Source organism: Manacus vitellinus, unplaced genomic scaffold (assembly GCF_001715985.3).
Source record: "Manacus vitellinus isolate BGI_N305 unplaced genomic scaffold, ASM171598v3 scaffold_20_pilon, whole genome shotgun sequence".
In the NCBI taxonomy this organism is placed as follows: domain Eukaryota; kingdom Metazoa; phylum Chordata; class Aves; order Passeriformes; family Pipridae; genus Manacus; species Manacus vitellinus.
Window position 1 is genome coordinate 8,031,680 of NW_021939471.1, and position 27,538 is coordinate 8,059,217.

Here is a 27,538-nt window from a genome sequence, read left to right on the forward strand (position 1 = left end):
AGGGGTTGTGGGTGGCCTCTTTGATATTCCCTGAATCTGCAAAATACCTTTGTGCCACATGTCTAAAAAATTATACTTGCATTTTTGCAAGGGAAAAGGGAAATTTTACTGAGTGGCAAGGAAAAGCTCTGTTGTGGTCTAACTAGAACAAGCTCTCACAAGGATGAGAGCAATATCACTGTGTAAAATGTCTCTAAAATGATAAGATCTGGCAGTGAGACATTGAGGTATTTGCCCTTCACAATGTCACAATTAATTGTGCAGGATTATGATGTAAAGCTGAAGTCTATCCTTCTGCCAAGGTTTTTGCCTAAACTAGTGCATTTGATGTTCACAGTACAAGCTATTGCTATGAATGCAGTACAGTCACCCATCACTTAGAAGACTAAGGAACACCAAAGTCTCTAGTTGCAGATGTGAACAATGGTGCTAACATTATGAACTGTCCAATGTTAAGTTGCTTTGTTCACTTGCTTGCTTACTTGCATTATGAGCTCAGTGAAGTTAACATCCTTAATAAAACATTTCTTTGAATCGGGCAGAAGGCTCCAATACAGTTGTTGAAATTTCAAAAATATTGAATGGATGTGCACGACTCTTTCATTATTTTGCATTAAAATTCAGGTGGTTTTAATTTAGACCAAAATAACCTTTGCTGTACCTTAGAGATAACTTTGGCTTTGTGTATTTATGAAATAAGCCTGTAGTTAATCCACGCTGATGCTGGGAAGAAGAATGCAAGCACTGAAGTAGTTTAACCAAAACCAGGTAACATGGTTTGCTGTTCTGATAACCACCATCTTTTTCTATCACAGTGAAAGTCACCTTATGAACCTCTGATGTTTGATTATCATTATATCAAAAGCCTTATGGGGTAAGTAAAGCAGACAAATAAACTTTGTAGTGCTTGCTCATACTGAAAATGGAAAAAATGTAACTTGGATAATATTTTGAAGTTTAACTCTTTATATGCATAGCTCTGCTTCCATTACAGAAAGTTGTAGATACCCTGAAAACAGAAACATATCCTCTGCATTATCAAGTGATATGTCACAGATGACAGATAATTTTTAGGGATCTTGTTACCATGAACAATGTTGATAATATATTTATAGAAAGCATATTTAATTAAGAGAGAATTCATAAGCAAAAAACCCCTTGTGCCTGTTTTTTTTGTATTGTTCCAAAACACCTATCTACACTCATCAGAGGTGTAGACATTTACAAAAGTGTTTATAAATTACTATTAACTGGTACTACTTTTCATACAAAATTTGATGAGGATAATCTTTCTTTGTTCTTGGAAAGTTTTGTAATCACTAAAGTTGATAGGGATTATTTCACCCTTCTGTGAATAACATCATAAATCATTACACAAAGTAATGAAACTGTTTTGAAAAGGAAATGCTGTGTAATCATAGAAATCATAGGCAAAATTTAAGTTGGCAGGCATCTCTCGATGCAGGTTGAAATGTTACAAGGTCACTATGTCCTTCCTGCCTATTATTTGCTGAAAGAAGAATTCCTGGAATTCTTGATTGTGGTCAGAAACATGAACTTCTTATCTGAAAGCCAACATGTCTAATGCCTTTAACATTATGTTTTAGAATTAGATCTTGATGAAAAGTAAGAGAGACTTGAAGACTCCTCTTAATAAAAAAGGTTTCATGCACTTTCATTTCCCTGATATGTGGTCAAATGCATTTCAAAATGTCTCTTTAAGTAAAACTCATATTTTCTTGTAATAATGTATTGTATATAATTTTTAAAAATGCAAGCACTAGGGAAGGAGACTAGGCCAAGTGTCCTTTCCCTTTTTCTGAGTTTATGTGGAAGAATCATGTCTGTGGATCCGGATCCATATACCTGAGACCAGTGTATGATGTTTTCTAGGAATCTCCTTCAGAATGATATGTGTTACACACTAGTCCTACTGTATTCTAAGCTTCACAAGCATATGAAATAAAACTTCCACCACTCTTTGGATTATGGTTTCCATCACAAGCCAGGGAGCAGTTCCAGAGGCAGGCTCTGAAAGGAGGCTCAAGTGTTGCCAGCAAGCTTGGAACACATGGTGCCTCTTTAAAATCCCTTCTCAGAGAAGAAGGATACTTAAAATAGACTCCTTTTCTGTAACACCATATGTAAGTTATTATCAATCAAAACTTTTCCGAACTCATTGTTCAACATTCTATAAAGGGAACCTTCCCAAGCAACAGGGAGCCCCCACCTTATGAAATACAGAGGAAATGTGCTCAAAACAAAGGAGGAGTCTTCCATTTTAAAACTCAGAGAAAGGTTTAGAGGTACAAACAAACAAGGTTTTTATGATTGTGTTTATGTATTTTATATCTCTATCAATGTGTCTCTTTAATCTGAAAGTATAAAATCATACCACGTTATTCTGAAGAAAAGGGTTCTCTTGTTTTGGTTATATTCTTTGCTGTGTTTTATAAGAAGCTAGACAGTGACTTATTATTGAAGGCACAGTTAACAGTAGTAACTTAGTAACACCAAATTTTGTTGTTTCTTTAAGCACAAAGCAAGCTTTTCCTCTGCCTGTTCAATATGAAAGCAGACAGTTTATGAAGCTCCAATTCTCTTGTCTTTCACTGTTTATGTAGTGTAAGCAGCACAGAGCAACTAGGCCATACTGGGCTGTGGGCAGTACCTGTGCCCACCATCATGCAGAGTCTGAAGTAACAGTTCTGGCTTAGCCAGCAGTTCTGGGCACAGAGCAGAGCTGGGAATGGCAGCTGTGCTGCCAGCTGTGTCCCGAGGACCTTAGGACCTTCAAAGGGATCTTCAAGCCTCTATAACTATTGCTGCAACATTTTTTTTCTTCATACTTGTGGTGACAGTGTTCATTTCTATCTTGAAGGTTGGCTGCAGAGGAAGCAATTTTAAAGGCATCAGGTAGATTACAACTGTTTCTCACCCTGTATTGCCTAACCACCATTTATCTCTTCTTGACAAACCTTGCAGTGCCAACATAATACTACCTTCCTCACAGAAATGGTAGCTGAGTTGCAGGTTTAGAGTTTGGAAAAAAATGCAAGTGTTTTGGACCATCATTCCTTCTTTCTGCTTTCAGTCCTGGCTTTTTTTGGAGGTACAGAAGTCCCTGATACATTAATTAGTTATCCTTTAAAGCCGTGTTGCTACAAACACGTAGCATGTCCTTAGGTAATCTGCTGTTCCAGTACTGGGTAGAGCTCCCACAAAGTGAGTCTTTTGAAGTTACCAGGAGCAGTCTGTTTGGTGAGACCATTTCCTGAAAGGGTACTCTGATCACATCTTTGAGGTTTCTAGGGTAAATACAGGGGTTTGAGTGTATATTGCTTCTGACATGCATTTGTTCTTCAATATGATCTCTGTCCATGTTGCACACTGTGAAAATCAAGAAAGAGTAACAGACATAATTTCTCTGCACCAAAAAGTAGGTGCTCAGATGCTCAGACTCTACAGGGCTGGACCATGCTGGAAAGTACAGTGTAGTTTTCTGCCACCTTCTTGGGATAGAAACATATTAAATGTTCAGTTCAGCTTTTAGCTGTGAGATCAGAAATTGGTCTTACACAGTACTTGGTCACTGAATGAAGCTGATATTTGCTTAGCAAAATTTTCAGATGTGCTCAAACAAGGTAGGTACCTGAAATGCAATTTTTTTTTTCAGTTAAGTGCCAGACTTGGCTAGGTGCTCTTGAAAATCTCTGTAGATATCTGAACAACTTTGTGTGTCCAAGCCCCTGATCTTTGGGTGAAGGCAGAAAGGACTTGTGCTTCTGTATTTCATAATCCTGGACTTGGCCTTGAAATGATGTCACCTGGGACTTCAGTATTTAGCTCCCGTGAAGTGGCTTTGTTTTGGTTTGGCTTTTTTCAAGTTGTTATATTGAGAATTGATGTACCACTGTTCAGCACTTTGATACACTGTGTGAAGGTGTAGTTTCATTAGTTCAGTTTTCTAAATACTGCATTAGCTTCAAAAAGCCACATGTAACTCTTCAGGATGTATTTTTTGTAACTGCTCAGCTGGTCTGATCTACGGAGTAATCTGTGCATGTCAAATAGCTTAATTCTTTCAGTTCTTGATAGATGATTACTGAGGTCAGCTATATGTGCCTAATGATCATCCAGGAAATATGCCTAATCCAGGAAGAGGGTGAGATGTGAGAGGCTCTGTGCTAAAAAGCTTCTGGCTAAATTCTACCATACTTCCAATGCAATGTCCCATAACACACTAAAAACTGCATACACTGCAACTAGGAACAGCATTTTAAAAATAAAATTCTTAGGTTTTCAGGTTCACATGAATGACTGATTGATTTAATCATAACCACATAATAGTGAACTGAGAACTGAACCCCTTAAATGAATAACATGTGATTACTTTTGGAAATAGTGAATAACCAAAATAACAAATTTGGTCAGTGGAGAGCATCCACTTCCAGAAAGCTAAAATGGGAAAATAATGTGAAGTGAGGAAGTTCTTTAATACATTACTTTGAACAGCAGCCCAGTTAAAAAAATTGGATCAGATTCACAAATCAGAATGTTGCATTTTTCCACAAAGCTGGATCCTTGCAAGGAAAAGCAGTGACAGCTTGGGAGTACCTGTTTTCTCTCAAACTCTGAGAGAGTCTTCTGAAAACTCCAGGACATCCTTTATTTTACTGCAGATTTTTTGAGTCCTTGCAGAATGTCACTGAGTTAGTAATACTCCCTACACGGAATTTTTCCTTTCTGATCTCTGTTATAAGCAGTTAAATAAAATAGAGGTTAGTAATGGGAGCTCGAGACTGATGGTGGAGCACATTATGGAGATGGGCTAGCAAGGGGGAAGTACAGGTGTTTAGGATATGGTTCTGACCATCCTGATTGTAGTGCCTGTACTCTAAACATTGGTGCAAGTTAGCCAGGCTGACTGGTGTGGTTGTGGCAGCTGCAGGAAGCCTGACTGACTCCAGTCATGCTCTGTAGCACTGGAGAGTGCTGTGTGGGCATATCCCAGTTTCAGTGACAGCCTTTGTACACAACCTGTGCTAACTGATTTGGCAAATCTGTTCCTCCTAGTTAATTCTCTTGGTCCCAGAGACATTCAAGACTATTGACCTGGAGCTGGAAGTTGTCACCTGAATAATCACATTTAGTCCCAGGCACTTGCCTAAGGGTGCATCTCCTAAGCTTATAGGACTCTTCTATTAAACTAGTTATGGTTGTTTTGGCAGGGGGTAGGGGGTATGTTCAGTAATACTAAGAGAAGACTGTTTCAGCTCTTTAGCAGGTGCCTAACTCAAGCATAAGTGTTGCTTGGCTGATATTTTTGTGACATCACTTTCTTTTCGCTGTGTATTGCAACTTGAGCCCACAGCACCAGAGTGACTGTCTTTTTGAGATGTATTTGTGCACTTTTATGGGAACACAGATGTTTATGGGTCACAGATGGTATGAATAGATTGGCTATAACTGGGACACTTGTTTAATGTGCACCAGAGAGTAGTTAAAAAAATCAAGCTCCTGTCTTTTTGTCTTCTAGTCCTGTCCCCATTGGAGTTGCCAGACAAAAGTGTGTACTTAGCTGAATCTTGATAGGCAATGTGGGCAGCTGTAGTTGTAGAATCATAGATTCAGACTAATTAGCCAATTTTGGACAAAGCCAGTATCCTGACTTTCAAATGTCAACATGGGTGACCTCCTCCCCACCCTAGGCATAGTTTTTTTATACTGGACAAAATGATAATTTTGTCTATGGATTATATATTTTTTTTCTGGAAGCTTTTTGAATCCTTCTCATTAATCTGTATTTTGCTTGCTGAGCAACTGAAGCCTGTGTTTTGCTGCAATATCAGGAGTAGCTGATAATGATGGTCCATTTTTGCCATTTCAGCCCCTGTACCTGTTCCCCTTTCTCAACCAAGGTGTTTAGAATTTCTACCAAACTTGCAATTACACAGGAGTAAACAGAATAAGAAGGATTTCTACAGAGGTGATGGATCTTATCTGAAGTCCTGCAAAGATAAAATGGTTATAGATGACTTTTGGATGTGTTGATTAGTGTTCACTAACATGTAAACCATTTGGTTTTTTAGTTCATTGAGCATCTCTTGGTTTATGGCTGACTCATGCCTGTATTCAGTTACATGGCCACATGCCCAAAACTTTGTTGTTTTGCAGAATAAGTGGTTTAACAGTAGTGTTCTGACACTGTGTGGGCCTGTCTGCCCACATGTACCTACGAGTATGTAAAAAACCATCTGGTTTGCAAACTTCTTTGTGTCGCATGGCCTGTTTTACAGAGTGTCCCATTGACATGCCACTTCCACTCAGGGCCATCTGTTTTTCTGGATGGATTGTAGTTCCTCCCAGTAATGATCTCAATTGGTATTTATGTAGAAAAATAATTAAGTGTTTGATGTGGCTTTGGATGTCTTTAGGACAAATTGTTTGCTGTACTCCTTGAAAAAATTCCATGTTTCCCCCCCCTTTTTTAACTGCATTTGTCAAGACTGTTTCCAGACAATTTGCAGCTTTTTCTACTGCTTATATCTGCAAAAATCACAAGTAGCACCATGGGGAGCAATGATGTCATATGAGAATGTTAGGAAAAACGGGAGTAAGATCTGTACTGTGATGTGTTCTCTTCTTGCCAAAGCAACCTGTATGGGCACTGATTTCTCTTTGCACCTTTCACTCTGATCCTATGAAGTGCTTTTGCTGCACTGGTAGGAAGTGAAATTCTTTGGATGTGAATTTAGGTTGTGCAAGGCCCCTGCGTATCAGAAATATAAACTAAAGTGGTGTGTGCCTAGTCCATCACAAAGTAGTAAAATAGCTTAGGTTAATTCACCATGAAGGCACTCATGCAGAATGTAATAGTACCCAATTTATGAACTGTCATTCTTTTACCATCATGGAATCAATCATACTTCTATGGTTTCTCTGAAAACTAAATATTTCATTCTTCAAAAGAAAACCCATGGAAATGATATGGGTTGAGCTACATAGCTGTAGCTGTTTGCTGTTTGTTATTGATCAGTTTTTTAATATGGAGAACAATGAGGAAGACATTAACTCAGATCATGTCTCCATGCTCTGCGCAGATTCCACCTTCTTGATTGCAATTGATTTTGCTCTTTTTCTTTCAGCTGTTAGATTTAGATCTCCTCTAAGGAGTGAGAAAAATGTCCACAACTGGACATACATTCACACTTACTTTGGCAGTCAAATTATAGTAAAATATAGCCATTACTGAGATATGAGAGAGCAGAAAAAACAGAAAGGATGCCTTCACTTTTTCAATCCCTTGATAAAGGCTTGAGGGCAGTACAACCCATGTATCATGGTTGTCCTGAGACTTAATAGTGGAGCCTCCAGACTGTAATTGCTGAAGATTTTGAGCCTTTTTTTGCTCACGTGATCCTCAAGCCAGTTGGGATTTTTTTTACTAGCTTTCCTTCATCCCTGCTTGTACCACTGTAAATCAGAGCAGGTCTGAGGCTGGTTTGAAGGTACATGTACTACGTGTCTGGCTGTGGTTGACAGGAACACTTGTCCTCTGGACTTGATGGGAAGTGCTTTGAGTTGAAGAGCGTAGGCTGTGTAAATCTGGATCTAAAAATATGTTGATAACTTTCAACAAAGTAGAAACTACAGAGATCACCCGACTCTTCTGACAAGAGGTGTCACCAACGAGGAGCGAGCTTGTGGTCTCTGTTGATGTGAATGTCAGAAATACCAATATAACTTGTAGCCTACCAAATTAAAGTACTCCTTCCAAGTAGACACATTTTCTGTGTTTCAGAGGGGGCTGATACTGGATTTTTATGTGCACTGAAAATTTAGAGCAACTTTTCTGCTCATAAAAAAAATTTATAAAGGGGCTGGCAGCAATAGCCAAGAAGTGCATAATGCAGACTGCTTGTCCAAACACATTCCTCCTAACTTACACCACATCCTCTTAGTCCCTTAATAGAGCTTGTATGAATGGATAAAGCAGGTTAGAGGTCACCAACGCCCTAAGCTTTTTTCAAAAAGATCTCAAACTGCAGTTCTACCACCAGGCTTTTCGTTGGAGTTGGCTATAATGAGAGTGTGAATGCAATCCAACTTTGGACATTTTTCTAGTTCCTTAGAGAACCAAAGTAAGTGTGAAATTAACTTCAAAGCAAAACAGACAAAAAGGACTCCCTTGGGTATGTCTAAATAATACTTACATTGAAGTGATTGATTTGGGATTGCTAGTAAGGCTAATTCTTGTGATTAAAATCAGCATCTGAGAAGAAGTGCTGTCCAGTGTGTGAGAGGGAATAAGCCCTTAGTTCAGGCTGGAGTCAGACATTGGGTCATGAGTAGACAAGGTCTGTGCTGGAATGAGTCTACCCAAAATGAGCTTTCCTCTGGGGGGGTTATGATGAAGTCAGTAATGGCAACTGTGTGATAAGCAAGCTCATTTCCACTTCCCATCTGTCTGAATGTATTTCCATTGGCTATGCCTACGCAATATAAATGTGGCAGGAGTGACTTTCCTTAAGATAAGGAGAGCAAAAATAAGTTCCACTCAAGTCCTTAGAAGTATGTTTTGGTCGTCTTTGTCTTCTTTTCATTGCCACCCTTCCCCGAATTCAGTCTAAGCAATTTATCTTACTCCTTTTTCGAATGCTTTCTCTCCATTCACTTTCAGACGTAACCATAAGATGGTTGCAGAGCTGTATGTGTTTATCATTGTGCATATGAAAGTATGTAAATGACTTGCAGATGCTCTACCGGACTGTAACCAGACTTGGCTGTGTCAGTTTTAACATACACATGACAAAACCGCACTGGCTCTGAACAGGCCTCAGTGTAATAAACTCTCTAGGTTCTCCTTCTACATAAACACTTTTATGTCCTTATTAATTAGAAACAGGAGTCTGTTTCTTGCAAAGTTCATGTGATAGCAATCAGACCAAAGAAAGAGGCACATGCAATATTTGAATGGTTTTATGATAATACTACCAGGGATTAGAAGTTTATTTTTTGGGGAATATGTGTTTATGAGTGTGTTTGTATATAGATGTGTGTGTGTATATATATATATATACACAGATATATGTAAAAGTTAAACAAGCATAACCAGTAAAGCTTCCTGGAATATTTGATGTGGTACATTTGCAGTTCATGGATTTCAGCATATATTTCACATGGCATATCGTTGACCTTAAACTTTGGTGAATATTTTCATGCCCTTACATCTTAATGTCTTTCAGCACAAAAAGATCTTGAACCTGCTTTATGAATTGGCAACAGCACTGTGGTTCACTGAAATAAAAATACAAGAAAAATCTGTTAATAATTATATAAATCTCCACACAAAAAGGCCTTTAGGTTGGCTGTAATTAGGAGTATATATATTAGTAACTTTTATAGCACTGTTTCATAATATGACAATATTTGAACATGGAGTATTTAAAATAGCTGTGGCCAATTTAACTCTGGACAAATGGGGAATAACTTTGTTATTGATCATCTATTGGCATATAAACTGGCACAAGTGAGTGTGAGGACGTGGTTTGACTGCAACAGTCTGATTACTTGATTAATTTTTGTCAATTGAAATTCATATCTGCTCTGCCAATCAACAAATAATTTTCGAAATTTCCTTTGGTTATAAGTCATTCCAAACTGTAACTTTCCGTGTACTGATGTCACATAAGTTGCTGACTGTTGCTGGTCCCTAAGGCAGGAAAGAGGATGGAGAGAAGGCAGCTGGAATGAAGAAAACTCTCTCTTGCACGAAAGGGTGTGTTTGCAAGTTGCAGGGATGATGGGGCTAATGAAAAAGCAGAGATTTGGGACCCTTAGTAGGCCTATCTTTTGGGGCTGTAGCATTACTGGAGAATAGTGGGAAATTCAGATAAATGTTGACAAAAATTCCCTAGGCTGACTGAAGAAGCCAGAAATGTTGATGAATTGCACACTAGTTAATGAAGATAAAGATGTGGCCTGGCTTAGTACATGTGGTCAAATCTGCTTCCCTTCAATAACTCAGCATCTATTTCAGTCCTGATCACTTTCCATCTCCAATTTATACCAATTTAGACTCCTCCAGAAGACCAGATAAATATTTTCTTGTTTAAGTTTCCCTTCCAGCAGAATCCCACAAAATCTGCTGCTTTTGTCCTGCTCTGTGTGAAAGGGGCAGTAACATTTATCTCTGGTGAACTTTCCATTTAATTTTTTTTAATGACTTTGTATCTGAAAGGTATGCATGAATTTTCCCAAAGTCTTTAGAATTCAAGCTCTTTTGTTTTTCAGGAATGTTATTCCTGAATTTTGTGTTTTGTGATTCACCTCTATGCTTCTTCAGGAAGATGGTAAAATGTCTCTTTCAGGTAGTTGCTTTAGTCCATGTGTGGGAGCTCCTTTTAGAATCGTGGTTTACTGCACTGTGCCCACCACTGATGTGAAGTCAATGATTCTGTCAATGACCTGCCTTTCTCTTGACTGTAATCATATACATGAAAAAATATGTCTGAAGTTGTTGTTGTCTTTTCTTCTCTCTTTAGAGAGTAAGTATTTCCAGTGTGCTCTGGAAACTAGGACTGTATTTTTCTCTCCCGTTTTGACTGTGTAATTAAGAAATGCTAGCTGTGTTATCACAACTCAGCTTAAGGTTTCCTTAGTCTAGACTGGGGCAGGGATGAAAAGCAAATGCTTTGAAAGGGAACTATTTGTGAAGTGGCAAACCTGAATCAGAAGATTCTGAGTTCAGTTTCTGCTGCTTCTGAAATTTTGTATTATTCTGGATGAAATGTTCTCATATGTGTGCCCCTCCTCTCTTCAGACAGTGAGGCCTGACTGGTCTGCTTTTTGTCCAATACTTTCTGTGCACTTGTGCTTAGATCCAAGCAACAGAGCACTTAACTGTGAACGTGGCTTTATTGATACTGAAGTACTGAAGATAATTATGTGTTTCTACAGCACCTAGCAGATGAAAAGCAGAGCATCATTTGGGACATCTTAAGTACTGTAATGATACAAATAATGATGGTACAGTTTGCCATGTAACAGAGGGAACATGTATACTCTGGCAGTGAAGTCTGTTTTAGATAATTATCTGCATAGGAGATTAGGAAGAATTGCAATTAGCTAGAACTATTAGTGAAAAAGCATGATGCTTTGACAAGGAAACAATTTAGAAGATTAATCTGAAGGATAGATGTTGATTGATTTCTGAAGGAAGTAAAAAGGTCAATACTTTATACTAGAGTTTGTATGGCATTAAGATAATTAGATTGAGGTATCTTTTTATTTTGAAAAGGTCTTTAATAGCAAGATAATATTAGTTATACAAAAACTGTTTTACACTGAGGCTACAATATCATAGTTAATGATGTGAGTTTAAAAGCTCATGCTGGATAGAAATCATTTGACAGGAGTTTTATATATTGTGCTGGTGTTGAGACATTGAACTGTAACTGCTGTAGAATTTAATCTTTTAAAATATCAAGCTTTGTTTTCCCAGTCAGCTTCTATACTGTAGCTCCACTGTTATTTAAATAAACATCCGTTCTGTACAAACTACAAGGAGATTAAGCATTTCCTGAAGTTGCTGGTTAAAGCAAAATAATGGCTGCATTTTTTTTCTTGGATTGATTCTGTTTGCCATTTGTCCTTGGCTCTAATGGAAAACTGGAGAGAGAGGCTCATGTGTCTAATGCTAGACAGCAAAGTAAAGCCTGTGTGTCATGAGTGATGTTTTTTTAATTCTACCTTCATAGATGGAGCCAAAGAAACTGTATTGTTCAAATAGAACCTAGAATAATATGTATCATTTTCCAGCTGTACTCTTTTTTTTTCTAAATTGATATACTGACTTTTTTTGTTAGTGTCTGTTACTTGAACAATAGAAGACAAACATGGATTTTCAGAAATTCAACAGTGTTGTTAACTTCTTTGGCATTTGCAGTGGAATTAGTATCATCATTGCTTCAGGGTTGAAGCTGGAATACAGTTAAGGCTCAAACACACAAGTGAGTCACTTTATACCAGCTTGGCCACAGCAAATGAGAATAGGCACAGACACAGGGTAAAAATCATGGCCCTAAAAATCAGTAAAAGTGGTTTTAAATGTTGTCTTTGTGCTTTTTGATCTACTCATGACTCCTGCTGCCCTTCAGCATGTGCCTGGTTGTGTCAGCTGTGACAGTAATAGTGTTGCACTTCGCTCCTTAGCGTGGCTGTTTCCTTTGCTGGACTGTTGTTGTCCAGGGCAGCGCTGACACTTGGTATGCCAGAGTGAAGGTTCTACTGCAGTGTGCCCCAATGCAGCATTCATAGATTGCTTGCTCTTGATCTAGTGATGTGCATTCCTAGCGTTGGATGCTCATGATATATGCTGAAGAGAGCTCTCATGTGTGAACTTCAATAGATCACTACTTGCTGTAAGGCTTTTAAGCTTTTTTGGCTAGTCAAACTGAAAGTCCTCACTCAGATTGACTTTGTCTCTCATTTGTACAACCTTGGGAACTCTTCTCCCCAGGTGACTTGTTTGGATTCTGTGGAGGAGATTTATGTTCTCGCTTGGCCCTCAAACATGCTTCTCTTCCCTGATGGTAGACACAAGTCAGGTAAGGTGATATAAAGTGCAGGGCAGTCTTTTACATCATCTGGTGTTAATTTTGGTACCCGCAGCAAAAATCTCCCTTTGCAATTACTCTTTTTCATTCCAGTCAGTATATTTATGTTAGTGCAAATTACAATGTTTTACCTGAGAGCCACCATCTAATCTGTCTGCTAGTAACAGAAAGTGTTTAGAGAGCCAACTGGATTTACAATCATGTTTTGATCACTACTTGCTGTAAGGCTTTTAAGAATCCATTCAACTTTCTCTCTTTCACTTCTTTTTTGGCTAGTCAAACTGAAAGTCCTCACTCAGATTGACTTTGTCTCTCATTTGTACAACCTTGGGAACTCTTCTCCCCAGGTGACTTGTTTGGATTCTGTGGAGGAGATTTATGCTCTCGCTTGGCCCTCAAACATGCTTCTCTTCCCTGATGGTAGACACAAGTCAGGTAAGGTGATATAAAGTGCAGGGCAGTCTTTTACATCATCTGGTGTTAATTTTGGTACCCGCAGCAAAAATCCCCGCAGCCCAATTCCCTTTGCAATTACGAATCTTTTTCATTCCAGTCAGTATATTTATGTTAGTGCAAATTACAATGTTTTACCTGAGAGCCACCATCTAATCTGTGCGAAGGTGCTAGTAACAGAAAGTGTTTAGAGAGCCATGGATGCCTGGATTTACAGGTGAGGTTTTCCATTCAAGTTTGATCAGACCACTTATATGGCTGCATTTGTAACATAGCATGGTCTAGTCATAGGTTGGGTAGCAAAGAAGGTTACTGTACTATCATTTATTTTAATACAGATGGGTAACTTAAAAGGAGAACAAAGCTGGTTCCCTGTGCTTCCTTACACAGGTTATAAAAATATACTTACACAGTAATTAGATACCTCTGCTCAATTTTCAGATAAGCAGTAAAAATGACAAAAAATCCTACTACTTTTTGAAGTTTCCTTTCCATATTAGCAGTGCAGATAGGCAAAATGAAATTAACATTTTGATAAACAGCAGAGAACATTATTTTAAAATTCTCAGCTGAGCCAGTGTGTGAACAGCTACATATCCATGCTCAGTCCTCTCTGCATCAAAGCAAAGTCTTGTCAACAAAGCATCTGATTCGAGAAACAACCATACAGGAGTTTAATTAGCAAAGGAGTGTGCAATATGTGATCATGTTGGATTCATCAGATGTTTGTAGAAGGAAAGATAGCAGATGTTTAATTCAAATCTGTCCAGTAGAAAAACATCCCAGCTCACATACTTTCTCATACTGGCATAAACTTGGGTGAAAAAAAGCCTATTTGTCTTCTTTAGTGACCTGCTTTACTGTGTATCCTGTTTCATCTTGTTAAATATGTACAGAACACAGATTCTGCAAAGGCAGTGTCTTTGCACTCAGTCAGGACCCACCAGAGCACACAGGCAGGCACCCTTTCCTCACACAGAATTCTCCAGAGTGACTCTGTAAGGCCTGGAGTTGCAACTGGCATCTTCTGACTTAGAGGAGAGTGGAGATTCATGAGTACGAGAAGGAATAATATTTTTGCTTTTCAGCATCATCTTTAAGCTTTATCCCTGATACTGGAAGAATGACAGTAAAGCATACATCAGATCCATAAACTCTAGTTTGAGACCTGAAAGCCTTTCCCCAAAATTATTTTATAACGCTGAAATTAAATTTAAAAATATTACATTATTAAGAGTGTAGAATGACAAGCTTTCCCATCAGGGGACAGATGTCTTGTCCCACCACAGTATTCTGAGCACTTCAGTCAGACAGAAGGCCATCAGGGCTCTGACATGTTTTCAGCCAACCTTGAGGTGCATAATCCCAGTCTGAAGAGTACATGGCACTTTAAGCACTGAAAATGCACAGCATCAAATGAAAATGGGCAAAATAACACTTAGCCCATCATGAAATGCTCCTGTTTTCCTCTTGCTTGTAGAATTCTATTATTTCTATAAAACACACAGCCCTCTTTCATAATTAGATGTCTTTATATGATCCCAGGGTCACACATTTATGCAACACAATTCTAGCTGTACTGACAGTGATATCTGCTGTCATGCTGGCAGCAAGTTCTTCTGTTGGTGACACACCCACATCTCCAAGTGAGCAAAGCCAACAGGTTTCATTACCACAGGCAGCAAAGAAAACACTTTATTATGTATTAATTCAATGAAATTCCATAAAGGTGAAGGGCAAGGTTAAAGTGAAAACTGAGTTAAAACAAGAATTCAAGGGAGAAAGGAAGCTGGTGCCAAGAATGCTTAAATAACCTTTATCTGCCCCAGTGTTTGTACCAAAGTAACCTCTTAGTTTCTTAAGAAAAAGGCTGTATTTGTTGCCTACCATTCAATCACGTAGCGGAAGCATGTAGTCCCACATTTTATACATGCTGTGGTACAGTAACAGGATTTGTGTACCACTGATAAATCAATATGGGAACAGTATCCCATCAAGAAAAGCTTTGAACTTTTCCTTCAGAACAAAAAGAACTGAAGTAACAAATCTGGTTTCTATAGATTTCTTCTCTGTGATTTATGCAAACTTTGACTTTTTTACAGTTGCAAAATTTATAAGAGTAGCATTCCAACTATGTTCTCTGATGTCAAAAGCTTTTCCTTCAGCCAGATGCTGAAGATAGTGTCCTCTGTCTAGCTGTTTCTTCTTAACTCTGAATTGCCCATTCTTCTGTCAACTTGGTTTGAAATCTGCTAATAAATTTGTAAGTCACACAGGATGTGGGTCTACGTGCCCAAAAATTACTCCTACATTGTGACTGTTTCAGTGCAATATCCTTTGGGAACCAGCTGATTAACCCAAAACAGAGAACTCCTTGAGCTGTCAGGAGGTGCTTTGTAGCCGAAGGCTAAACTTTGTCACACAGCTTGGCAAATTAGTGCTCTCATAACATATCAGTGACTGAGTCAGGTCAATCTTCTTTTACTTGTCTGAAGGCTACATTGTGAAATGTGTGGTGATGTATGGAAAAGACCTTTGTGTTTGTTGTGGAAATAGGTCCATATCCTCTAACACAGACTCATTGAAAAAGAAGGGTCCAGGAGAACTTTGGAGTCTGACAGGCCATTCTTACTGCCTCATGGTAGGCTGATACATGATTATATCATGATTTGTAGTAATTTCCCTTTCTTATTTGCAAATAACTCCATTATCTCCCCAGATACTTGCAGAACTTTCTTACTGTTACCAGAAGATTGTCCTAAGAATTAAGAGACTTTTCAAAGTTTCGAGCTTTACTATCAGTTATATCCAAGTGTTGGTTTCAGCATCATAGAGGAAGATGTAAAGTATTACTTTATCAGCTGTGTTTAATCCACTAATGTACACCATCCTAGCAGGACACATACAGATTTCTTCCCTATAGCGAGGCCTGGGAGATATCCAATTTCTGTTCTGCACTCCTGGTTCTGTGCCTCTGTAGGGGACTGGACTCTGGACCCAAGCTTGTCAGCCTATTCCTTTTTCCTCTTATGTGTCCCACTCACCCTTTCTCTTTCTCTTGCTCATACCAACTCTTTCATTCCTAGAGCTTTGTTGCTTTAACAAAACAAGTGGGCTAATGATTGAGGTATAAGTGCACACTGTTTTAAGGATACCTGCAGTGAGCATAGACAGTCCTTTGTGAAAATGGCACAGTAAAGATCTCAATGGTTTCCCTTGTAGATTATGTTATTCTGCTTGCTTACAAAAACACTTTAGCTATGACCTCAGACAGGAAAGCTGAAAGAGTAACAAAATCTGTTATAAAAATCTGCTACGAACTCCACTAAATGTCTAAACCTTCTGGGCTGTTCCCAGCCCATTATAGGGATGAGAGTGCATAGGGGTGCAGCTCTCTGAATTTTTAGACCTGTTTCATATGAGAATAACCTGATTAACAAGGCAGAAATATGTAAGAAATTTCCCTACTAACCCTGACAGAAACATCCATCCTGCTGGTGAAGGGGCATTGTTTTTAGTGGTCAGTGACAACCTCTCCCAGAGTTTGTGGCTTGTAATCTCTAAAGCTCGGATCAGGCTACTTCTCTAGGGCCAAGAAGTTGTTTGATGCCTTCTGCTGCCCAGTAACTAGCTGTTCTGTAGGAACTCATACAATTGAAGACCTTTTCTAAGATGCCTCCTACATCATTCTCTGGGAGTCCATCTGGATTTAATTCAATACTCTCCTCCACATCTCTTTATGTAGGGAACTGTCACAGTTCTTGCACTCAGGGTGTATAGCTGCTGCACTTGTGATCTGCTGTGTCTCTGCACTGCTCCACTGACCACCCCATAGGCAGAATATGGAGCCTCCTTTAAGAAACAGTTGCTAATATTTTCACTCTTGCATTATCAATCATAGCAACAACTAAGTTATTATCTCGTGTATGGCTGAAATGTTACCCAGAAATGCCCTTCTCTAGCACTGGACAGATGACTCTGGAAAATCCTAACATCCTTACTTTTCTGTAGTGTAGAACTTACAGTTCTGGAGAAAAACAGTAGAACAGGATCAGAATGCCAAAATACCTCGGTAGTGTTACAAACACTGCAATGCACTTACCACGGATAGATCATTTTGCTTCTTGGATGCTCTTTACCTTTACCTTTTGCCTGTTTAGATCATAATTTCGGAGGAGTGTGGCCCAATATGATATATGTTATCTGACTTATGCGTCTGCCATAATGCAATTAATTAATTACTTTTTAGTGTCTGCAAATAAGCCACAATCCATACGTGTTTAGTGGCACTCCTTCAGTGATAAATCTATAGTGGTCACAGAAAAGCAATGTTAACTTCAGTTAAGAGACTAGCCAGAAGTATCCTTGCCTGCTTGTCGGTCCGTGGTTCTTGCCTACATAGCTGCAAATGACAGAAAGCATTCTTACCACCACCTTCAGTGTGGGTAAACACATACCTTATAGTCTGGGAACTTGTTGTAATTGGAGGCCAATTCACCACAAGGTCCTTTATTAAAAAGAGAGGGTTCTGGTACAGGTCTGTCCTACCTTGGCACCTCAGAAAATGGGACATATGATTTTGGTGGCTTTCTGGGCCAAATGTAGGACTGCTAGAAATGAGTGCAATTCTGTTAAGACAAATGGACTCATAGTTACTTGTTACCATTTTTAATTAAACAGGCAGAGTTCATTATTACAGTGCAGTAAGGAGAAGTCTGTAAATTAAATGGGCTCGTAGTTATTAACAGGTTAATAGCTTTTAAAAATAAAATTGCCATGTCATTAATTCGTATTACCTCAAGGTTAGTGTGTTTTGATGCAGGTGTACTTTAGAGCAAGAGTTTTGTCCTGTGCAATAACCTAGTTACGAGTCCAGACCCTGGAGACAGGTGGAGAGTCCTGCTTTCCTGCTTGCCTCTGACTCCCTGTGTAAACCTTGAGGGTTCACCCATCCTCACAAGGAGATAAAGGGGTGGAGGTGACTGAATGCTGAAATGAAGGAAGAGTTGTGTTAGATCTGCGGATCTTGTGTTGATCCTCTTGTGATACACAGCTTCTATATCAAGAAGCCATATGGTAAGGCAGGTGGGAATGAGTTTTCTGAAATTTTGGGTAGGGGCTGGGAAAAGAAAAGGCATGGATGCATTTAAAACTTCAGCCCAGTACATACATTTAGAGCAATGCAGAAGCAACCCCGGAAGCTAGACTGGGAGCAGGATGTTAGGTCAAGTTAGGATCTGAAGGTAAGCTGCTTGTTCATGCAGAGGTGAAGCACCAGGTTTCTGCTTTTTGTGCCATGAGCCAGAATATGTCCCCAAAGGACACTTCTGTATACAAACACGAGACTTAATACTTACTGTCTCTGACATTGCTGTGTCATCTGACTCCGTGTGCAATAACTGAATTGTTCCTGGAAGATGGGAAGCACTTTGACACTGCCCACAGGCATGACCAAGTGAAATCTGAGGTAAAGGCAGTTGGATACAGTAGTGCCAGAGAGTCTTGGGCCTTCCCTGTCTATTACCCGGAGGAAAAATAACCACCTGTGGCAGTTTAAAATGAGAAATGAAAGCTGTTTGTATGGTCTGTGGTCAGGCTTTTTACTGAGCACTCCCAACGGGCTGGCTCTGGAGACCCCTTCAGGAACAGCTGGGGCTGTTCTGAAATGCTCTTTTCTGATGCTGAGGTGAAACATCTATGTTGTCCATGTTTTTTCTACCAGCTGGTTCATGATAAGGGATTTCTGACATCAAGGTGCTGAGACCTGAAGATGTACAAGGATCTTTACTGCCTAGCATCTGCCCAGAGCTTAGTGAACCTGCCCGGGGCTGGTACAGTGCACAGAGAGCAGGACATGCCTGATGTGAAGCTGGAGATGGGCTCTTGGGGCACCTGGGTAGGAAAAAATTCTGAGAGGAGGAGAGGGTCTTTGACATTGTGCTGTAGAGGCTTTGCAGTTTCTAGGGATGATATATTTGCAAATGGATCTGATTTACCTTTATGTCTGTGTCTCTCACATTCTCATCAGCAACTTGGTATAACAGGTATCTGTGGTGAAAATGATGGAACAGGTTCCTGAAACCTCTACATTTATAATAGAAGCTAAGGTGAAAGTCTGACCAATTAGCTGAGCAAATAAGAACTGATTAGCACCAACCCCTGACAAGTACCTTCACAGAGGCCACAGGAGGTTGCATTGGATAATCTCGCACAGAGGTAACAAATCCTGCTCTTGCACTTTTTTCCATTGTGTTGGCAATGAGATTTTGTGTATCTACTCAAAATAAAGATGTGCCACACATTTGCTGCAAGATCTGGAGTTTTTCTGTGTACTAGGCAGCTGTATGTCCCCCTCACAAAGGCTTGACAAAAAAGGGCAAGTTGTGGTTTCTAGTTGTCTGAACGTTGGACTAGAGCTTTTCAATTTTCATGTCTAAGTATTGCAATGGAGGACTTGGACGTCATTCTTTTTTCTCAAAACTTATCTGTTCTAGTCAAAAGTGACGATAGGTAGTGTTTGAGAACTCGTTCTCTAGAATATTTTTTTCATTTAAGTTTTCTTGCATTTGGCAAGGATCAAGATGGTACTTGTACAGGTGTTATTCTGTCATGTATGGTTTACTTGGGGAGGAGATCATACAGTGAAATGCAGGGTATGTTGGTCAAAATTACTAGGCAGAGCACTGCACACAGCAGCACTGGCAGGGACTGATGGGCTCTTTAAAATGAGCAGTTGCATGTGCATTTCCAGTGCAATTTTGCAACTCGGTGGAGTGATTGTGGTAGATGTAAGCAAGGAACATCATGTGGTTGTAGGGAAGAGGCAATAAAGTTATAAACAAAATCATTCCACAAATAACTTGTCTGGGTCTTTGGTGTCCATGCATTCAAAAGTCAGTTGAACACTTGGAATACACGTAGAAAGAAAAGAATTTCTGAAAACTAGGAAGGACTTCTGTATCAGGGATTTAAGGCTTACTTCATTTCAGTCTTGATTAGAGAGAACTTGTTTTCTACTAACAAATATAAAATATATAATTGGGGAAGATAATTCTAACAGCTGTCACTTTAGCTGAGGATGATATGTAGGATCTATTATTTGAAAGCTAAAGCTAGGCAATTTCAGTGAGGACTGTATCACAGGATTTTAGCTGTGAAAGGCCAATTTACTTTGCAAGTGATGATCATCAGGCGAGAAGTATCTGGAATCCCAAACTGGATTTCCCAAATATCTACTCTAGCTCATGTGGAAGTCAGGTATATAGATGGAGAAAAGTAGTAGAAAGTAGAGGAAAAAGCATAAAAAAACCCCAAACCAACAAAAACAGGCAGGAGATTCCAGATGAGGGTTTCTCAGCATAAGAGCAAAGTATTCATCCCACTTGTCGTGAAGACCATTCTTCTCTGTGTGTCCTCAATGGATACATCATGTTGTCTGTTCCATGCAGGCCTGACCCCTAGGTACTGTGCAGGTACCTAACCCAGCCTCTGGCTGAGGAGAGATAATCCTTCAGGATCTTCTTCAGGAGCATTTCCTGGCAATTTAAGTCTGTCCTTCTGACAGAACCTTTCAGTGGGTTCATTGTGATTTTTCTAGAATCTTGCTCTGTGAAATGCAGGTTGCACAGCTGTGTAACTCACAGCTGTTGTTTGCTGGGTGGTTACTTGCTAGGGTTTTATGTGCCTTTCTGCTTGTTGACTTCCAGCTTCCCTGTTCAACTGAGCAAAAACTTTCCCTCATTTCAGCAGGTGGGTACAGCTCTAATAGATAGGTCATATATTCATAATGACAGTGCTATCCCTTTACTCAGTTTAATTATTTATTGTAGAAGGCTGCAAACTTGTCATATTCCCCTAAATTGCCAAAAACATAAAATCAGAGTTGGTAGACTCTTTTGGTATCCTTGTAACTCACCTTAAATGTCTGTAACATTACCTAGAGAGAGATGACAGCATAAAGGAACCCCTTATGAGCACTCCTGATAAAGAGCTGCTCCAGTTTTTGCCATGCGAGGATCTTAAACCTTTTTAAGGGAATGTGTAATAAATGTTTCTAGCTGCACCATAATGCCTTGGTCCTGCAAACATGTACACAGGTATAATTTTATTTGCTGGCTGGTGCTATTGCTCTGGGATTGTCCCCTTATTCGTACAGAATAAGATTACAAAAAGCACTGCTGAATAAAGAGCTGAAAAATCTGTGTTAGAAGGGGTATCCAAGCTCTATTTCTCCCAGAATTATAGGACCCATTCAAATCATCTACAGAAATGGCCAAGGTCATTTTTAAGAGTGTTGTGTGATCTGATGGATAAACACACGTACACACAGAGCTAGGTGTTCCATGCTCTGAGTATTCTCAGTTTACCACAGCTTTTGTCCAGGGGCACCAAACATTATTGTATAAAGAGACAATTGGGGGCAATTTAAAAAGGTTACTGTTAGTGTTGAAATAGACTTGATTATGTTGTAGCATAAACCAGATATTTCTTCTTGTGGCAAGACCCTTCCAGCTTTAGATTTAAAAACCTTAGGCCCTGATCCAATCTTTCCAGTGCTTTTGCTGACAGCTGGGATAGGCCTTCAGTGCTCTCATATTGGCCCAGTACCTGCTAAGTCCTTGGCTTCTCCATTTTCTGGCATCTTCACCAATAGATTAGATGATACAAAAAAATGCCTTGGCTTCTATTTGCAATTTCACATATGGTAAAATGAGCTCAGCACTTAGTTATGGATTTTTTTCCTCGATCCTCCCTCCTGGTGACAATTCCAAGAGCATATTTGGAAAATGGAAGTGGAAAATAGGAAAAATTGAGGCAAGTGCTGGAGATCTGAAAGTATGGAGATCTTGATACAAGGGTGATATGTCAAACAGAAAAACATCTTCAAACCATCAGAAGAAAATATGATGCATGGGTTTTGTGTGAAAGATGAAGAATCTGGAATGTTAATGCTCTGAGCTAATTTGGAGGCATCTGTACTGGCCTGACATAGAGGCAATAGCATGAATGAGAAGTATTAAAACCTATTAGTTAGCCAACATTTGTTGGAAACAGAAATTGAGTGAAGTACTAATGGAACCAATAGGACGGGAAACATCTGTCACAGTGACACAGTCAGCATTGTAACCGAAAAGGACCTCACCTTGCAGACTACCAGGGCAGGCTGAAGAATTTTAAATTGAACTATATGTATTTAACATTTTAGAGAGCACATTCCAACTTTTTTCATCAATGACAACTATGTGTTGTTTTGGTCTCAGCTGTGATGAACTAGAACTTACTTAACAGTGCCCCCAGGGAAGTGGTCGCAGCACCAACCCCAACAGAGTTCAAGGAGTGTTTGGATGATACTCTCAGGCACATGGTGTGACTCTTGGGGATGGTCCTGTGCAGGGTCAAGGGTTGGGCTCAATGATCCTTGTGGGTCCCCTCCACTCGGCATATTCTGTGATTTATCCTGACCATTTGGTGGGATTTTTTAAGCTATCCTCCTGACAGACCACTGTTAAATGTTTTCCTCACTCATATGCATATTTGCAGTTCAGCTGCTATAATTAAAAGAAAAAAATCGTCTGTAGTCATGACCATTATGTCTAAGCATTTATATCATTTTAATGTCAGTATTCCTAAAGTCAGTAAGTGTGGGGTTTTTTAAGTGACAGAAAAAGCAGAGTTGCTGCTAAAAGTCAGACACTGGATTTATAGAGGTACATCAATGTGCAGTCACCACAGGGTATCCACATCCATAATCAGTTCTACTCTGTATGGTAGTAAGAGCAAGGAATGTGCTTGTTAGGACCATGTGCAGGTGGGATCACCAGATCACTTTACACAGGCTTACCAAGCTATTATCTCAGCTCCATATGTAATTAACACTCAACTCCTAAAATCTGTCAGGACATGCATGTTTTTGACAAGCCTTGTAACAGACATATATCTGCCTTTGAGCCCCTTCTTAATTTCCTTTTCTTGCATAACCACTGCTGCTGCTTTATGCTACAAGATTGTATTGTTGGAGCTGAATGTAATAAAATTAGCATCAAGCTACAATATTGAAGAATAAAAGAACTTTTAAGATGTCAGACATTAAAGAGAAGATAAATGCTCCCTAACAAACCTCTCTGCTATAAAGCTTTGTTTACATGTTTAATTTAATGGGCAAATGATTAACCAGCGGTCTGAATCAAAAACCTCTTTTAGTTTGGCTTGTCCCTTGCTTTTCTAGTAATTTAGGAAAATGCTCCCAGCCATTCTGCAAGGCTGACGGAAGAACAGACCCAAGAGATTTCAGAGATACAAGCAAGTTCCTGGTAGCTGTAAATAAAAAATGTATTATAATGTCTTCACATTAGGTTGTATTTAGACTTCCAAATATGTCCTGCTGTGGCTTCTGTGGGAGACGTGCTCCTGCTGTGCATCTCCCCAGGGATGCGAGGCTCTTCCAAGGTCACACAGTGCTTTCAGTCCTGCTCTGCCTTGTGTTTTCCTCACCGATGTGCAGCGTCAGCACTCAGTCCACAGCAGGCTCCACATATTCCCGAGGGAGAGGCTTTGCTCCTGCACTGTGCCATATGGAGCCAAATGCTTTAACGCAGCCTGGCAGTCAGTGTCCTTCAGACTTGTCTCTGAGGCCCATTAGGGTCGATGGCCTCGCTCTTGAATTCAATGATCAAAAAGCCTTGAATACTGGCTGAGCGATTCTTTTGAAGAGGAGAGTCCTTGGCTTCTGATGAGACAGGTGCCTCTGTTGATTGTGGATACACACACCCCCCCCCTCTTTCAGGAGAAAAGGAACTGTACGGCTGCGTAGCTGTGGCAGGGCCATTCCCACAGGGTCCCTGAAGCAGATGGCTTCCCAGGATGCCTGCATTGGTTGGTGCGGATGCAGGCACAGGAACGCTGTGTATTGTTGCTGTTGCATGGCCACCAAATGTCCTAGGAGTATGTGTCCCATGTGACAGGAGCTGAGAGGGAAAGGGCAACCTTCTCAAATCTTCTCCATTAAGCCAGCCCCTGATAGGGGACTCCAGTTAGATACTGTGGCTGCAGTGGATTTTTGCTTAGGTTGCCATGAACCTTTAACCTTTACCAGAAAAAAAAAAACAATGGGTGAAGGAAGCAAAAGCTTTTTGATCCGTAAATTCCCTTATTCTGAAATCAATACCTACATTTCCTGGAACTCCTTGGCAATGATGTCTGGGGATTTCTTGAAACTGAATCACATAAAGCCTCAATATTTGCTTTTGCTGGAATAGTATTACATAGATGCATCCTGGGACCATGACATCTTTCTTACTAATGTAAAAACTAAATCAAACTGATGCTTTTTGAACTAACATTTTTATCTGTGTGTTCCCACTTCGTAGTATAGCATTGGCACATATATGCAGTGAGATTTTTATTAATTCTCATAAGAAGGATAGGCAGAAATCCAGTGATCTGTGATACTTTAGCACAACTTTTGCATTAAAATGTCTTAAAATACAGGAATTGTTCTTGAACCTTATGATTACTGCAACTGCTTGAGATTGCCTTAATACTAAGTTTGTGCCCCAGTTCTGCAGCAACACAGTGAACTCTCTTGCCTCTGTTACCTAGCAGATGTTTGTTGTTTTAAACAGATGATATTAACATTGAAGAATTATTAAACTTTTAGTAATTATTGTGGACTCAGATGGAAAAGCAAAATTTTGCCCTTGCAAATTGTTCTTTGAAATGAATGATGTAATGGTTAATTGCAGGGACTTAATTGAGTAGTTAAAAGAAGAATTCAAAGCATTAGCATTGGATGATTTTTATTATGGCCAAAGTGATTCAGTTTTAAGTGCTATTAATTTTTCTACTGTGAGAACAGTCAGTGTGTTTGATGTATCTGAAACCAGTAGGGAACTGTTAGTGTGGGTCACCCCATAAGTTGTTGTTTCCTGCAAGGACTTGATGACAGGTGAAAATTTTTTGTTGCATGGGCTTACACAAGGTATCTGAATTTTAGCAGTGTATTGTGGTACAACTTTGTGAGATGAACTGCTAATCAAATGAGTTCTAAGAATCTATATCATTAAACTGATGAGGGCTGTAAAACCACTATGTTAAAGTACAATGTGTACTTATTCTAAAGGAGGAGCTGTAAACTTTCTGGAATAGAATCTAGCTATAAATTACCAGTACTTTTTAAAACTCTTACACGAAGTGGGTTTGGAAATTTTCATAGTTTGCGGTTGACAGTGGTTTCCTTTAAAAAATTATGGGCCTGTCCTCTCTTGATACAACCTCTTTATTCGTATTTTGTCCAGTGGAAGTTAATACTGTTAAGCACAATAAGGGTCTGAGATTGTTCTTCCTGCTTTTAATGTACAAAAAATTTGGCACAGCTAAACAATAAAGCATTAGTTTATAATGTGATACATCACAAAGTGTTTAAAGCTTTGTCATGAATTGCTTTATATGTGGACTGTGACTGAGCTTCTCTGGTGCAGGTCTTTGACACGGAAAGGGTGGGAGGTAATGACATAGAATTTCATAATAATCTCTAGGGGAAGACTCTGGAGATTACTGGAATCATCAGTACTCAACTGCTTAGCAAATAGGGGAGAGGAGGATTCTTCATTCCAATACCTTGATATAAACTCATATAAAACCTATTCAGGTTTTTACAGTAGGCGAAAAAACCAAATCATCAGTAGCCATACACCAACATTTTATTTCCTTTAGGTACTTTTGCCACTTTTACCTGCCATCTACCAGAGTAATAAATCCCAGGTTTCCACTAAGTCAGCTCACAGACTAGGACACAACTGAATATGTGTATGTTATTCTGAATCTGGCCTCTATGTGTTTAAGAGAGGTTTTGGATAAAAGGTAACACATATGTAGTGTAGCTGTCTTGTTTTTCTCAATTCACAGAACTGGAATAACAGGACAGTTCTGTCATGTTCACTGAGCTGCTCATTTGCATGTGGAATTCATTTGCATGCTATTGACATTTGAGGGAGAGTGCTGGGAAGTGTCTGGGAGGATCTGCATTTGATGCAGAACAGATCTCTGGCTGCAGTTGGATGGGAACAAAATTATCCTGGCCTGTGGGAAAAATGACAAATTAAACTTGGCTTCACAAAAATGTCTCAGTTGTGCATTTTTTGTTTGGAAGGATGCAGCAGTGCCATATAAGTAAGGCACAGATGTTAGGTATTGGTAGGAAGGAGAATTTCATTGCAAATCACATTCTGGGATGCATAGCTTCCTTCCATTTTTTGGGAAGTTCTTGAGGACTCACTCTTTCCATCTTCAAAACACTTTTCTGGTTCATTGAAAGGCTCTATAGAGTCCAAAGCTCTGTTCCTTACTGTGCTGACCAGGTTTGTGATCTTGTATGAAAGAGACTTTTTCAAAGGTAGCCTAGCTTTCTGGGGTTCTGAAATACACCAGCTACACACTTGTCAGCAAAATGTTCCTGTGGTTTAATAAGTACAGGAGCCAGGAAAACTTGTCTGGTGTTTACCAGGACCAAACAGTCTGGTGGAATGAGTATTCAAGGTAGTGAACCGTGGCTGGAATGACGCAAATGTGTGTGGACACTCTCAAAGCTACTCTTTTGCTTGGAGTGAATGTTAATGACACTTCCATGTCTCATGATAAATTCATTCAGACGTTAAGTCACTGGAAAAATTACTCTCTGAAAAGTATGCATGTGTTCCTGCTGACTCAAATCCTTGTAATAGCAGCATGCTTGGGAAAAAAAGTTTTAGTTGTTTTGTGATCTTAAAAATCAAAAGTTGGCAGAAAATATCCTGGATTCAGACTAACATGGTCATTTCAGCTTGTCCAGGAAATTTAACTTCCCTGTGGCTCAGTTAAAGACTGGGAGCTGGGATGCTGGTGAGTAAAGGAGGAGGCCCCTGATGCAAATAACCAAAGAGGACTTGGAGCAATTGGTGTAGTTTTGGACTGGAGAGAGGATTTTTGTGGTCAATTACTGTGTCTTGTAATTCATTCTTTTTAAAAATGTTTTTTAAAAATGATAACAGGATGATGGTTGTGATTTAATTTACTTATTTCTATAATGGTTTTAATTTCTAGACTGGCACTGAAACTTTATCTAATTTTAGTTAGTGAAAGACTGCAGTCTGAGAAAACAGAGCAGCACCTTTTGGGACAGCACCTGAGGTGAATGAGCATTTTCAACACAGTTAAGCAGTAAAAGTAATTGTTCAGCTTGTGCAGTGGTGATGTGAGTACTTTTGGCAAGGAATAGCCAGTTCTGGATTTGACGAGCCTTCCTATGTGATTTTGGTCAACTTTTACTTGTTTTGGGTTTTTTTGTGCCTCAAACACATCAAAAGGCTGATTGTTTACCTAGATGTGTTGGTTTGGTTGTTCTGCAAGGATATATATTCCTTATATTCCAGGCACAGCTATCTCCTATGTGTATATCACCTATATGTATAGCAACTGGTACAGTACGTCCT

General features: G+C 39.4%; 1 protein-coding gene across 1 annotated transcript in view; it reads left to right on the plus strand.

Moving 5' to 3' along the window:
• Nucleotides 1-859: 859 nt before the first annotated feature.
• Nucleotides 860-27,538, plus strand: part of SPATS2L (spermatogenesis associated serine rich 2 like) — a 139,652-nt gene continuing 112,973 nt past the window's right edge. The window contains exon 1 of the mRNA XM_029959571.1: nucleotides 860-874. The gene's annotated coding sequence lies outside the window, so the exon portion shown is untranslated. The remainder of the gene's footprint in view (nucleotides 875-27,538) is intronic.